The sequence below is a fragment of the Schistocerca gregaria genome, chromosome 6, assembly GCF_023897955.1.
Source record: "Schistocerca gregaria isolate iqSchGreg1 chromosome 6, iqSchGreg1.2, whole genome shotgun sequence".
NCBI classification, from domain to species: domain Eukaryota; kingdom Metazoa; phylum Arthropoda; class Insecta; order Orthoptera; family Acrididae; genus Schistocerca; species Schistocerca gregaria.
Genome location: NC_064925.1, coordinates 293,945,078 through 293,956,901, shown reverse-complemented (window position 1 = coordinate 293,956,901; position 11,824 = coordinate 293,945,078). Strand labels below are relative to the sequence as shown.

Below are 11,824 nucleotides of genomic sequence, written 5' to 3'. Positions count from 1 at the left end.
ACCTACCATGCTTTAGATACCCACACTCTTGTTGATTCAGAGAAAGTTTGTATAAGATAATTACAAAGATCAAAACCCACATAAATAGGTGAGATGCCTTCCATTGAACTGACGCATTTCGTTCTTGAGAAACAGAGATGTGCGTTGTTAATCAAGGGCCACTGTGGAAGATTATGGATCGCTGGGATGCGGCGCCGGACGGTTGCCTAGCTACGCCTCAGCGGCTTACGTAAGCAGCCTACTGAGACGTGTCTGCCTGGAACACAACCCACTCACTCCCGGCGGGGATGTAGCTCAGTGGTAGAGCGTTCGCTTTGCATGTGAAAGGCCCCGGGTTCGATCCCCGGCATCTCCAACCTAATTTTATCATTAACTTCAAGGTCTTGGTGTTTCGTCACTTGTAACTTCCACTTCATGCCAGCTAATATTTGGACGGTTATCTGATTGCAAAGGGTTACGGAAATAACTCCGGCCAGTCTTTTGTGGTACTAGAATTTTTATTTATTATGTCTCTGACTCATAAAATGGTACACATTTATAATGAACATTTGGAGCATTTGTAACAGTTTTGTAGCTATGGTAAGATATAAAAAATGAAATAAGTAAGAAATGAATGCGCCGATAATTATCATCAGAAGATAGTTCATGTAAATGTGTACGGTCATGATAATAAAAACCGAAGCATCGCAAAAGGCGACTGGTAACAGTTTTTTTTTTTTGACATCTTTATTTATCATATTCGCAGTGTTTAACATTCACAGTGAATAAAAGTTTTATTTGTATGTCTGAATGAAAATGGACGATTCTGGTCTACATGTACATCTTCCTCCGTAAAACACCTAACAGTGTGTGGCTGAGGATACTTCTGGTACCACTAACTGATCCCTCCTACCCTTTTCCGTCGCTAATGGTCTGCGAGAGCACTGGTTGTCGGTAAGCCTCTGTGTTAGCTCTAATTTCTCGAATTTTCAAGTTGTGGTCATTTTGTGAGATGCATGTGAAAGAAATAATTGACTTACCCATTTTGGGAAGTGCTCTCTCGAAATTTCAATAGTATCTCGGTGATGCACAAAGGCACTGTTTTAACGTTTGCCACTGGAATTGATTGTCTCTATAATGTTCTCGCGCTGACTGAACGATCCCGTGACGGGTGTGCCGCTCGTCGTTGGATCTTTTCTATCTCTTCTATCGGTCCTACCTGGTAAGTTCCCAGATTAATGAACAATACTCAGGAATCTGTCGTCGCACAAGCGCTTTACAACACACTTCCTCCGTGTATGCGTTACATTTCCATGAGATTCTGCCTATTTATCTCAGCCTGGCATCGGCTTTTCTACTATTTGTTTTATGTGGTCATCCCACTTCAGTTCACTTCGGATAGACACTTCCAGACAGAGGGCGAAACTTGTTGAACCATATGAAATAAAATCGTCATAACTTCTGAATGGATGCGTTAGAATGTTTAAATTGCACGGTTGGACGTGGGGCATTATGGGAATTAGTTTGCGCGTGTTGGTTTGGTTTAGCAACGAACCCCACTTTCATTTGGATGCTTTCGTCAATAAGCAGAATTGGCGCATTTCGCGATCGAGAAGTCTCTTCATTCTCAACGTGTGATTGTGTCGTGTGCAATGTCGTTGCGATATTCCTTGATGGCGCAGTGACTACCAAACGGTACGTGAAGGTTTTGGAAGATGATTTCATACCTATTAACCGAAGTGACCCTGATTTCGACAAGACATGGTTCACGCAAGACAGAGCTCGACCCCATCGAAGCAGGAGAGTGTTTGATGTCGTGGAGGAGCACTTTGAGGACCGCATTCTGGCTGTGGGGTACGCAGAGGCCACTAGCTTAGGCCTCCATATTCTCTGGATCTGAACACATGCGACTCCTTTTTGAGAGGCTGTATTAAAGACAAGGTGTACAGCAATATCCCCAAACCCACTGCTGAGCTGAAAGCAGCCATCCAGATCATCGACAGTATCGATGTTCAGACACTTCAGCGGGTCATGCAGAATTTCGCTATTCGTCTGCGCCACATCATTGACTATGATGGCAGGCATATCTAACATGACGTAACGTAAATCCTAAAATCTGTAATTAATAAGTAATCTACGTATCTTTTCATATTGTTCAACAATTGTCACCCTATATATTCCAACAATTTGTTGTCAATAGTGTGGTCGATTTCTTTTCTTGTGTATGCGCAATATGTTACATTAATTTACACTGATGGTCAACTCCCACAGGCTGCACAATTAATCATTCCGCTACAGGTCATTCTACAAATCGATACTGTCTTTTCGCGTTCCTGATTTCTTAGTGACAATCGCATCATCTGCAAACAATGTTAGTGAGCTTCCGACGCTCTCTACATACTTTGACAGACAGTGTGACCTCGGTTATCAGGCATCCAATGAAACAGCTTATTTATAGAAACTATAGATTTTTTTGTACTCCGGAAGCAACAGCAGCAGCAATCGACGAAGACAATTATTAAATTTACGTTCAGCCGACCGCTATATACGAATGGTGACACAGTATCCATAAGTTAACATCATTGTGAAGTACTGTATTTCCCCGTTTGTAGCGAGTATAAAATGACATCAAAAAGAAAGGAGGCGGCAGTGTCTATGGACCAAAAGTTCCACTACGTAGGTTGGATGCAGAGAATCGCTCAACATATTATTGCTGAATTTGGTATCGGAGAATCGGCAAGAAATTGAAATGTTTTGTTGCAAAGTGAGGATCCCTGATGGCGAAATTATGTCCGGCTTTTCATCTGCGTACATTGATGGTAGCAATGATGGATTACCTGATGAAGTTGGCGCTCGATAGGAAGACATTACGACACGTACAGAGGTAGCTGCTACAGATCCATGTTATGCGAATTTCTGTCGCGAGAACTTGGTACCACTGCTACTGAAAACGTTTGGTTCCAGCAGGATGGCGTTATGGGCCGCACACTGATGCTACAGGTATGCTCGATTTGGTGAGGGCGAATTGCCCGTCTCAAGACGTGGATCCGTCATTTAGCCGCCACGGTTGTGTGATTTAACACCCTTGTACCTTTTTTTTTTTTTTTTTTTTTTTTTTTTTTTTTTTTTTTTTTTACTTTGGAGCTACATCAAAGCCGAGGACTGAGTTGACAAGCCACGAACTTTGGAACATTTGGAGGAAGACATTCATCAGACTGTCGCAGACATAACACCACTAACGTTGGACAGAGTGATTAATAATTGGAATCACCCTGTGCATCATTGTATTTAAAGCCTTGGTGAACATTCAAAACAAAGCACAATTTACTTTGATAGGTAGACAGGCATTTCTTTTCTTCAAATTTTAAAAAGTATCACTCCTAATAAAAGACCCTTAACAATGAAACAAAAACTGTAACCGATATTTCACACTTCTCTGTCTCCATCATCAATGATTTAGTGGAAATACGACTGTCTGAGGCACTTACAAACCGGGACGTTGGTTTCCAGTTAGATAGTACATGGAATCCTGACACAGAAAAACTTCGTGCTCTGCACAGCCGGCGCCGTTCTGTGACCTGCTACGATGAGTCGAACTTACACCACGAAGCGCAGTCGAACTAGCGTACTGACTTCCAGCGAAGCGCGTGTACTCAAGCAACGTGAGCGCGACAAATTCTGGCTACGCCACGCAAGGGCATCTGGGGGCCTTAAACGGGAGAGTTCCCTGTGCTTTCGTCAGTATGCACCTGAAGACGGATAAAAGACTCTGCGCTGAAATATCGTGTCACACAAGAGCCGTTTGGCTGTATTCGACGTACTGTATTAGCACAGTATGATGTTTTAGTGCCTTTTACGCCTCCTGAAGATTGTTCCAAAACTTGAACAAGGGTTTCAATAAAACTCTATTTGATACTGGACAGCTTGATTTTTTCAACCTCCCTAAGTTTACTGTCGTAAAGTTCTTAAATTTTAATATTTTAACTGTACCTGAAGTTTCTGTTCGTAGTGTAAGTACCTTTAAATTAGATATCTACGCTCTTGTTGGTGCAGAGATAGTATGTAAAAAATATTTACAAACTTACTATTAGCTCGGTGAAATTTCATTCTTGGAAAACGAGAGATGCGTTGTTTGCGAATCAAGAATTACTGCGGAGGGCTATGTACGGCTCCCTGGTAGACGGCGTTGGACGGTTGCCTAACTATGCGTCACCACGTAAGCGGACTGCTGAGAAATCTCTTAACTGGAAAGGAAGAAGCTTTCCTGTAAGGGGATGTAGCTCAGTGGTAGAGCGTTCGCTTTGCATGTGAAAGGCCCCGGGTTCGATCCCCGGCATCTCCAACTAAATTTTATCTGCCGGCACGGTAGCTCAGGGTGTTCGGTCAGACGGTTAGCAGCCCTCTGCAATAAAAAGCTCGCCATTGTGTGTCCCAGGTAGCCGAGGATAACCAGCCGCCGAACCGTCGCCGCCCGACATTCTGCCGCGCCGCGCCCGCGTCCGCCACCCTCCGGCTCCCGCGCCGCGCCAGCCGTAACTGTTTCGTCGCTTTAACGTGAGCTTTAACGATTTGGTGAGTCAAAGTGACTACTTAAAACCGATATAATACGACGCTGGCGGGTAGACAGCCAATTACTCTACTAGGCCTTGCTTTTGTGTCTATTTGATCGTCTGGTGTCTTCAGTATTTCGTGTCTCAAACCTACCCCTTCGTCTTCTAATGCAGTCCTTTCCCCTGTTCTAGTCAATCGTTGCCTAATGCTCCCTGTGAAACTCTCAACAACCTCTCGTTCTTTCAACTTATCAATGTGCCACCACTTTCACCTTTTTCACAGTTTCTTCAGTTTTTAGCTACAATTCACAAATAAATGCTACCATAAGCTATGACAATTACGTGCTGCCACAGCGTGTGAACGCGCCACTGTCATGGTCAACGTTACTGCTTTTTTTTTTTTTTTTTTTTTTTTTTTTTAGTGTTGAGCTAAAACGCTGCTACAGACAGAACACACCCACTTGCCTGGTGTATTGCTGTGTGTGCTTGTAATCACTGAAACCTACACCGTCAGAGATCTTCTCTCTCTTTAAGTGGGTGTACCTTCATTGGAAGGCATTTCAGGCCGTGCACACGGCCTTTCTCGCTGTTTCTTCTCTCAAGGACCGTTTCCTGCATTTTTTCCCCATTTAGTAGAATCGTGCTATGTAGGGCAAACGACGTGCACTGTTCAGAAGTGCATAGTGGAGCTCACCTCCCCAAAGCCAGCAAATCGGTTATTGCGGACCATTGTTTTTCTATTGGTCATTCGATAAACTTTTGAAACTCCATTACCAATGAGTCATCGGAAATACGACTAAGGCCCTTGTCAAAGGGGATGGCGATTTCCAGTGAGATACTACATGAAATCGTATCATTAAAAACTTTATGATCTGTGTAGTTGGCACCGTTCAACGATTTTGCTGTGTGAAGACAGTCGATATGATATTGATTAGGTGAGATTTCCCATGTATGAGGTCGAAGTAGCTCACTGGCTTTCAGCAGAAGTGCATGTGCTCAAGCAACGCATACGCGGCAAATTCTAGGCACACCACGCTGCCGGCCGGAGTGACCTTGAGGTTCTAGGCGCTTTAGTCTGGAACCGCGAGACCGGTACGGTCGCAGGTTCGAATCCTGCCTCGGGCATAGATGTGTGTGATGTCTTTAGGTTAGCTAGGTTTCAGTAGTTCTAAGTTCTAGGGGACTGATGACCTCAGTTGTTAAGTCTCATTTGAACACGCGTGCGCCGACAGGGTCTAAAACAGTGGAGCTCTATTCACTTTCGACAATATACACCTCAAGGTGGCTACAAGAGTCTGAGCCGAAATATCTTGACATCAAGATACTCCCATCCAGCAGTTCTCCTGAAACTTCATGGAACCATTTACTACCTGTTTTGTGTTGCAGTTCTCCTGATGCAGATCCTTGCGATAGGTAACGTTATCAAGCTGTCAGCTGATATAGTGTGTGTTCCACATGAATGGAGATGCATCTTCAGGTGATTTTTTTTTTTTTTTTTTTTTTTTTTGAAGTCATGGTACGACAAAGTAAATACCACGAGCAAATTCCCACTGCTCATCGTCAAGATTGAACCAATAGAGCACTTCACTATGAACGGTGGGAATTGGCTCGTAGCATTTACTTTGTCGTGCCGCGTCTGTTCAATACAATAAAGAAGCTCAAGACCAGTTCATCGTCAAGATTAACTTTTTAAGAGACCAACTTACAATTTCCATAATTATTGAATGCATCTTTCTAGATACACTAAACTAGAATTACTACTAAAATTGTATTTTGGGCATGTTATTTTTTTTTCAAAAACTAAATTTTTTGACAGAATTTCGTAAATAAATGAACATAAAAACAAAATAACTCAGGATATTTTAATTATTCTAGTTCTATATTTGTTGAATCTCACACTTGGCATGCTGTGAAAATTTCATGTCTCTACCATCAGAACTTTTTTTAGAAAACGGGTTTTATTGCAAAAAAAATGTAGTTCGGAGATATTGAGGTTTAAAACGTTTATTACTACGAATTCTTATACAGACTTACATTTCTGCGTCTTTTATGCTCTAGAATTGCCCTGGCCCATAGCTTCTTTTGTCATTTGCTTACCATCTAATTCTGCTCATCCAGTTCCCGCAGCCCTTTAGATGTGTTCTGTCCAAGTCTTACCCCTAACTTCTTCAGAACCTTTCATAGTTCCAAACATTAAAAGTTATTACAGCATCAGGCACTGCTAACTTTACAGTCATAATCCCAACAAATACATTTTTAGGCACACAGCACTACACAACTTTATTGAAGGACTCATTCACATTCTGATTCTACCCATATAAACACTTGTTTATTACTCAGGATTTCCCAAATCCCTGTAAATAGCGTTAATTGCCTCCGTTACTGCCAAAGGAAGAAAATTTTTATATGTAAATCCATGCAGGGTGGCAGAAAATTCAGCTTGCCTATATTTACACCAAGCGTTTGGTGGAGATGGACACAAAGCATATCTCCACTCTCGAGCGAGCAGTGATGTTATAAGCTGTACCGCAGGGTTAGGTTATCATCTTTGGTGAGCGCATAGGCGCAGTAGCAAATAGTGGCTAGCTGTTTTGAAGTGAGGAGGCAGTTTTAATATTATGTTTCAAATGTAAAGCCTCAGTTTATCGATGTGTTTAATTAAGATGATTATGTTACGGTAGCTGATCTGAGAAGAAGGAAGTGTAATAGAATCTCTTATTTAAGTGAAGAATTTTCTATATTTTAAAAGTTAACTAGCCTCCTTATATTTACTAGATGGCACTCGTTGGTGTCATGTTCAACTGCCCGCATTTGTTAACGCGGGCGCCTCAGTCCGTTGCTACCTGTGGCTTTACAGATATGAGCAGCCCATACTGACTCGTCTTCATACATTCTTTTTTAAAAAAATTCGTGACCAAAGCCCTTTTGGCCTGTTATTTATTTAATACGTGACATGTAATTACTGTCTCTGTCTTGTATTGCAAGTCAGAACATACACTTTTATATGAAAAATTTTCTTTTCCCATAAATTTGTTATTATGTTATAGGCCACATTAAACATTTAAATTCTGATGAAAGCACTCTTAGAAGTGTTGAAACCTGGTTAATAACACTAAAAATTGTGACCGAGAGCTCATTTATTTCAACTTTGAAGAGGAATTATAGGGCAGTTTTTTAAAGTCACTCTTTCATTATTGCAGCGCCATTTCTCACCTAACTATCGCTTACAGTTTTTAATTGATCATGTTTTTTTTTTTCAAAAGTAGAAAAGGAACTAAGTGTGTTCCGAAAATACTTCGATTTGTAAGTAACAGAGAACTCATTGCGCTTCACGAGTGTTTCTGTGTAGATGTAGCAATTTGCAACTTTAGCGTAGCGGCGCGCAAGACAGAGCAATACTGCAGCGCGTTATCCAGATTTGCGCAGAATAGAGGTAAGGACTGAATATATATATATTTTTTTCTTATCCTGTCAGGACCAACTTATGTCATTCAGAGACAGCTGGATTTTTCTGGATAACGCTCCGCAGTACTGCTCTGTCTTGCGGGCCGCTATGCTAAAGCTGCAAATTACTATATCTACACAGAGACACTCGTGAGGTGCAATGAATTCTCTGTTACTTACAAATCGAAGTATTTTCGGAACACACTTGTTTCCATTCCTACTTTGAAAAAACCATGATCAGTAAAAAATTGTAAGAGATAGGCAGGTGAAAAATGGCGCTGCAATAATAAAAGAGTGGCTTCAAAAAATTACATCATAATTCCTCTTCACATAAATAAAAGATTCCATTACACTTCACCCTTCTCAGATAAGCTACCATAACATAATCATCTTAATTTAACACATCGCTAAATTGAAACCTTACGTTAGAAACATAGCATACAACTGCTCCTCACTTCAACATAGCTAACCACTATCTGCCAATGCACACCAAGGATGATTACCTATCCCTGCGATACGCCTTACGACATCGCTGCTCGCTTACGTGTAACAGATCGTGAGCAAAGATAAGACACCTATCAATCTAAGCTGAAATGGAAAGTGAAATGTGAACTCATTTTCAACATTCTATCGCCATTTGCAGCTGTATTAAGTCCCGTGTCGGTACACTTTAAATTTCAAGTTAATTTCACGTGTCCTGTTTACTCACAACATGTTTTGAAACGTATCTTCTCAAATTTAGCCGTAGGTTAGCCCTTTTTAACATATACAGTCGATAAAACAGTAAGTAGTCACTACGGAACACGGTCATTAGCAGTACCCAAACATTGATAGCGGTACCTACATCCTTGCAAATTACTCGCACTTAATAATCTGTAAGTGCCGACAAGGGAGGTGCTTAACTTTGAACGCAAAAGCGCACGACAATGGGCACAGAATAAAAATCAGTCATCCCAAAAACAATGGTACCAGCCACTTTTATGCAAAACTGCGCGTCTTACCACGAGGGATTTCTGAGTGATTGGGTATTAAAGGCCTAAGAGAGGAATTTTGGTAAAAGGAAGAAAACAAATACCGATACAGTTGGACCAAAGTAGGAATACAGTGTAATGCACATTGCTGCACCTGAGTTACATGCTATATGATCAACTTTCTACACTAAAATACAAACCTGTATTACAATCTCGTAGCCAAAAATAAATTATAACATTGGCATATTAATATCATCGTTTGAAAATGTAATTAATATGGCACTTGCACTGGACAGCTGGAATGTAGATGTGATTGTGCATGTAAAAAAGCAGCTTTAGCCAGATGTGCGCATTATCCCGTTCCACTTAGCTTTGGTCACTTCTTTGAAACACCACACCTGCACTTTGAATAATTGCGCAAAACTATCAAGTCAGTTGTTCAGACAGAGCAATTATTTTAAGCAGAGGGAGAAGTAGTAGTAAGTAACAATATTGAAATACGTGATTTTGGTCGTAATATATGGATATTTCGTTTCCTAGCCTTACCAAAAATCCTCACTTCTACCTTGAATAGGTGATCTTTAAAATGTCCATGGTGTTAAGACGCACAGTTTTCCGCTCTTTTTGGGGGTAAGGGATTTATATTCCAAGCCGCACAGAGTGGACGCGCTGATAGCGGCGCCATGTCACTAATCGAGAGGTTCCTCACGCCGGAGGTTCGAGTCCTCCCTCGGACATGCGACACCCCACACGTCCAGAATAGCTACAGAGTGGCTCCAGGAACACTCTGCTCAGCTTAAACACTTCCGCTGGTTACCAAACTTCCCAGACATGATCACTGTTTAGCATATCTGCCATGCTGCTGAGAAGAGATCTCCACCCTCTCATACTCTTACGGAATTGCGGAGAGCCATGCAGTATTCATGGAGTCAGTTCCCTCCAGCATTACTTCAAACGTTAATCGAGTGGATACCAGGTCGTGCTGTGGCACTTCTCCGTGCTGCCGCGGCCCTACGCCGTATTAGGAAGGTGTACCAGTCAGCACCTTTAGTTCTTCAGTGTATACAAGGTGGTCCATTGATCGTGACCGGGCCAAATATCTCACGAGTAAGCGTCAAACGAAAAAACTACAAAGAACGAAACTTGTCTAGCTTGAAGAGGGAAACCAGATGACGCTATGTTTGGCCGGCTAGATGGCGCTACCATATGTCGAACCGATATCAACTGCGTTTTTTAAAATAGGGACCCCAATTTTTATTACATATTCGTGTAGTACGTAAAGAAATATGAATGATTGAGTTGGACCACTTATTTCGCTTTGTGATAGATGGCGCTGTAAAGTCACAAACATACGGCTTACAATTTTAGACGAACAGTCAGTAACAGGTAGGGTTTTTAAATTAAAATACAGAACGTAGGTACGTTTGAACATTTTATTTCAGTTGATCCAATGTAATACATGTACCTTTGTGAACTTATCATTTCTGAGAACGCATGCTGTTACAGCATGATTACCTGTAAATACCACATTAATGCAATAAATGCTCAAAATGATGCCCGTCAATCTCAATGCATTTGGCAATAAGTGTAACGACATTCCTCTCAACAAAGAGTAGTTCGCCTTCCGTAATATTCGAACATCCATTGACAATGCGCTGACGCATGTTGTCAGGTGTTGTCGGTGGATCACGATAGCAAATATCCTTCAACTTTCCCCACAGAAAGAAATCCGGGGACGTCAGATTCGGTGAACGTGCGGGCCGTGGTATGGTGCTCCGACGACCAATCCACCTGTCCTGAAATATGCCATTCAATACCGCTTCAACCGCACGCGAACTATGTGCTGCACATCCATCATGTTGCAAGTACATCGCCATTCTGTCATGCAGTGAAACATCTTGTAGTAACATCAATAGAACATTACGTAGGAAATCAGTATACATTACATCATTTAGATCACCATCTATAAAATGGGGGGCGTTTATCCTTCCATAATGCCGCACCATACATTATCCCGCCAAGGTCGCTGATGTTCCACTTGTCACAGCCGTCGTGAATTTTCCGTTGTCGGTTTACGTTACCGCTATTGGTGAATGACACTTCGTCGTTAGATAGAACGCGTGCAAAAAATCTGTCGTCCCGTAATTTCTCTTGTGCCCAGTGGCAGAACTATACACGACGTTCAAAGTCGTCGCCATGTAATTCCTGGTGCATAGAAATATAGTACGGATTCAATCGATGTTGATGTAGCATTCTCAACTCCGACGTTTCTGAGATTCCCGATTCTCGCGCAATTTGTCTGTTACTGATTTGCGGATTAGCCGCGATAGCAGCTTATATACTATACTTGGGCATCATCATTTGTTGCAGGTCGTGGTTGACGTTTCACATGTGGCTGAACATTTCCTGTTTCCTTAAATAACGTAACTATGCGCCGAACGGTCCGGACACTAGGATGAAGTCGCCCAGGATACCGAGCAGCATACATAGCACACGCCCGTTGGGCATTGTCGTCACAATAGCCACACATCAACACGATATCGACCTTTCCCGCAATTGGTAAACGCTCCATTTTAGCACGGGTTATGTATCACCGTTCGCACTGGAGGAATGTTACGTGATACCACGTACTTATACGTTCGTGACTATTACAGTACCATCTATCACAAAGCGAAAAATGTGGTCCAACTAAGACATTCATATTTCTCTACGTACTACACGAATATGTAAACGCAGTTGATATCCGTTTTACCTATGGCAGCGCCATTTAGCGGGCCATGCATAGAGCCATCTTGTTTCCCCCTTCAAGGTAGACGAGTTTCGTTCTTTGTAGTTTTTTCGTTTGATGCTTATTTTGTGAGATATTTGGCTCGGTCACTA

At 41.9% G+C, this 11,824-nt stretch overlaps 2 non-coding genes across 2 annotated transcripts; both read left to right on the top strand.

Annotated features, from left to right (window-relative positions):
• The first annotated feature begins 283 nt into the window (after positions 1-283).
• Trnaa-ugc (transfer RNA alanine (anticodon UGC)) lies at positions 284-355 on the top strand. Its single transcript has one exon. It is a non-coding gene; the product is annotated as a tRNA-Ala (tRNA).
• A 3,894-nt stretch (positions 356-4,249) lies between these two features.
• Positions 4,250-4,321, top strand: Trnaa-ugc (transfer RNA alanine (anticodon UGC)). The gene has a single exon. It is a non-coding gene; the product is annotated as a tRNA-Ala (tRNA).
• Positions 4,322-11,824: the final 7,503 nt, after the last annotated feature.